Below are 4,021 nucleotides of genomic sequence, written 5' to 3'. Positions count from 1 at the left end.
TTTCACTGGTCATACGGATTTCGCATATAACACGGAGAGAGAGAGAGAGAGAGAGAGAGAGAGAGGGGGGGAGAGAACGGTGTCCACGCATGGATAGTATATGAGCGAGCAAGAGAAAGAGAGGGAGAGAGAGCGAAAGTGAAAGAGCTATACTTTGGACAAAATAGTATTTCTTATGACATACACTGTGTATGCACGCGCATAGATATGAGCCTCTGTAGGCTATCCTGCCACAACGCAGGGAATTTGGGAAAACTGAGACGAGGAACTTTAGAATCGATAAATGTATACATGTACAACAACACTAAATTCTTGCGATAAATCTTGTTTATTCAGAGCTTGATAGAAATTGACACAAATCTAGATATATACTCGGTCTCTAAACTAATTCTTCTCTAATGGAACTGTATTTTAATGTTGGCCTATCTGCTTTTGCCATATACGTATATGAAAATCACGTGTAGAGAATAATTCTTTCTACACGATCTATCAACGAGGATTAATAACAATCTTCATATCACAATAAGAAATGGTTAGAAACAACTCGAATAAACTTCTAAACGTGTCTATAACTAACTGACCTATCTGTCTGAGCGAGATACTCGCACCATCCTTGTTGCTAAGTGAGTGAGTCAAGCTAACTCAGATTGCACGTGGTGTTGACGCGTGCACGCTAATTAGTCAACTTGGCGGCACTTCGTTAATAAGCAGCGTTTTAGAACGCCCCTATGGCAACAGTGATTGGCTAGCGGTGCCTCGCAATCACTCCAACCAGTTAGATCCATCCCAAACGAGGCTTCAAAAAGAAACGTAAGTCGAAACCCGTTAACCATCATGAAATGTACACATGAGAGGCGCCTGTGGCATCTCTTAGGAATGCGTGAAACTATGGTAGTAGTTGGAGGGGTCTATCTGTCTATATAGAGCCTAGATATTTCCGAAATCGTAAGACTGTAGTGGATGGGTCGATATATCTGTTCAGGGTCTATGTAGGGTTTACATCGTTCAGTAACGCCCGGAGCGGTAGCGGTTTTGTTGTTTGTGGTAAGAGTTGTAGCGTGGGCGTGGAGCGTAGTATTTTCTTCTGGGGCGGTAACTCTTTCTCCTTCCGTTGTATCTCTTGGGCGGGTACACAGGGTAATCACTGTGGTAGCGGCCGGTGTCGTACGATCCGCGGTACGAGTCGACGTTGTCGTATCTGCGAGGCTGGGCGACGTAACGGGAGGAGCGATAGGGTCGGTATGATCTACGGTGGTAGTCACCTCCTGCGTAGGCCCCAATGACGAGCTGGAGAAAAACATGGAGTATATAGCAGGAAGTTTTTTCAATGCGTGATTAATAATGGTAATTAGTACATGTATGATTTATAAAAAATTTATATTAAACGAATATTAATCGATATAATTAGTAAATAGATTAATAATCAATATAATCATTAAATGAATAAGTAAAAATATAATTATTAATAAATAATTAATTCGATTCAATTAATTCAAGTTATATAATGAAATGCACTATTGTAGCACCTACTATAATTATTGATGAGTAAAAACAAATGTCTGTTCGGAGATATATGTCTCGGTGTTAGATTAGATTATGATTACATGTTGGTTTTCGATGCCGGCTAATAAATGGCGTCATGTAATAAGACAATCTTACCACAAGCAAGGCGAAACATAGCAGAACCCTCATCTTACTGGCTTAGAGGCTGGCAATAGCGACCTGCAAAATAACGAAGTAAACTATCAGCGTACGATTCGTTTGCGCCCAACTGGCTCTTCATTGCACTTCGTAATATGACCTTATAATAAATGTATAACTATTCCATGGCCGTGACCTGCACAAATTCCTAAGAGGCGGGGCATGATTACGTGACCTAACTGGGTAATTATCATAGCATGGCAGTCTCTTATAGAATCATTTCAGGAAATGAACTATGTAGACCACGTAATAAACCTAACCTATCTGATCCCATCCTGCCCACACGCACAGTAAGTATATGATAGGACTGAATGGTTACGCAATGTCGAATTTTCACATCATCGAAAGTGATAATGACCGCTGTTCTTGTTCACAAGCTCAACATCAAAGCAAAATGAATACGATGGTAAACGCGTCAATGGGGAAAATTCCCCTCTAGCGTCGCATCCCTCATCAGCATTCACACGCGGATTTTTCCTACATTCAAACTGATCACTGAGCCTTGCGCAGAACTGCGATTTTTGGTTGATCGTCGCTGCAACCTGCAACCGCAAGCGATCGGTCGATGTGTCACCGCGTGTGCGCTCGATTTCGAAGCAATTCTATAGCAATTTGGGAGCGATTGAGAGGACGAGTCGCTCAAAATCAAAACAGATTGGTTTCTTGCAACTCGTCGCAAGCGACCAGAATCACTACGGGTTGCAGTTGCACGTTCCCGCAGACGTACCGATTTCACAGCAATTTTACAGCGATTCTATAATCGCTGTCGAGTTGCATGAAAAAGTCGCAGGTCTGCGCTAGGCTACGAGACGCACTGGCCGCGTGCATCAAACAAGCAAGAGCCAGTTTAGATGAAGCGTGAACCTCGGCACGCATGGAGCAAATTGCGGGAAATACAATAATTATTTGCATCTGGCGTTAAGGCCGTCAAGGTTATCATCGCGATGTATAAATATACTGTTTGATGTGATTTGCAAGACAATTCCGAGTGCCTTCAAGTGTTAAAGATGACTAAAATCAATGATTAATTTACAAAGCAGACTTATTATAATATCAGAATATATAATCAGCAGATCAATATATATATTCATGTCTACTAGAGTTTTCCATCTTAAGCAATTATCCTAACCTACGTTTTTCATTCGATTTCAATGGCTAATTTATAGTTATTACAAAAATATATAACGGTATGTTCAGGAATTAGTTCAATATTATCAAGAGCTAATAATACCTATAATAGGTATTATTAAGTCTTGATATTATATATATATATATATATATATATATACATTATACCTATATAAAGTAAATATGTATATAAAAGCACTGAATACTGTACTCACTCAACTTGGTGACAGAAATATGCGGCTGCTTCTACTATCTTGCTTAAGCTCTGTCTTCGCTGCGTGTGTCTCTCTCCGCGCCGGCTTCGTCTTTTATAGTTAGTCGCAAGTCCGGTTGCCGGTGCTGCGTTGGCGGCGCGTCACGATCCGCCCGGGCACGAATAAAGAAGTTTGTCATTCATTATACTTCCCACGTGCGACGCCGGGGCCCGAACCACGGTACGTAGCGCGTTGTCACTGCCGGCGGGGTTAGCACGCTGGGGCTGCGAGATCACGAGCGCGAGAGCGACTCGCCAAGGAGCATCTTAAAACTGCCTGTTATGGCCCTGTCACACCTTGACGACTTACCAACGAAAGCCAGCGTATACCGACGTATGAAAAATTTGGTGAATACGCTGGCGTACGTCGAATAAGTTATGGGTAAGCTTTGTATAAGCTTTGTATAAGTTAAAGCCGCACAATGCTCATCCAAATGCTAATTTCTCCAGTACTCGACTAGCAAATACTTCGTGTCATGCATAATCACATTACCTTATGACAAAATAAACTCTAGTTGCTCCCATTTCACTGCGCGTTAGCTTAAAACCCACAAGAAAGAGAAAACTGATACACGCACGTGCACGCGGGTATACGCATGTACACGCAGATACACGCAGATACACGCACGTACACGTACACGCAGATACACGCACGTACACGCGGGTACACGGAGATACACGCACGTACACGCGGGTACACACACGTACACGCAGGTACATGCACATGTATGCGTGCACGTGCGTGTACCAACGTGTACGTGCGTGTGCCCGCGTGTACGTGCGTGTACCCGCGTGCACGTTCGTGCACGTGCGTGTACCCGCGTGTACGTGCGTGTACTTGCGTGTATCTGCGTGTTCGTCGTGCTTGTACCTGCGTGTACGTGCGTGTACCCGCGTGTACGTGCGTGTACTTGCGTGTATCTGCGTGTTCGTCGTGCT

The 4,021-nt window shown here is 43.2% G+C and overlaps 1 long non-coding RNA gene across 1 annotated transcript; it reads right to left on the bottom strand.

The window, feature by feature from the left end:
- Nucleotides 1-309: 309 nt before the first annotated feature.
- On the bottom strand, nucleotides 310-3,122 carry LOC106805186. The gene is made up of 3 exons (XR_001393405.1): nucleotides 3,045-3,122; nucleotides 1,660-1,722; nucleotides 310-1,287 (listed from the first exon to the last, which is right to left on the bottom strand). It is a non-coding gene; the product is annotated as an uncharacterized LOC106805186 (long non-coding RNA).
- Between the last annotated feature and the right edge of the window lie 899 nt (nucleotides 3,123-4,021).

Source organism: Priapulus caudatus, unplaced genomic scaffold (genome assembly GCF_000485595.1).
Source record: "Priapulus caudatus unplaced genomic scaffold, Priapulus_caudatus-5.0.1 Scaffold6, whole genome shotgun sequence".
Lineage (NCBI taxonomy): Eukaryota > Metazoa > Priapulida > Priapulimorpha > Priapulimorphida > Priapulidae > Priapulus > Priapulus caudatus.
The sequence above is the reverse complement of the archived record's forward strand: the minus strand, read 5'-3'. Positions and strand labels throughout refer to the sequence as shown.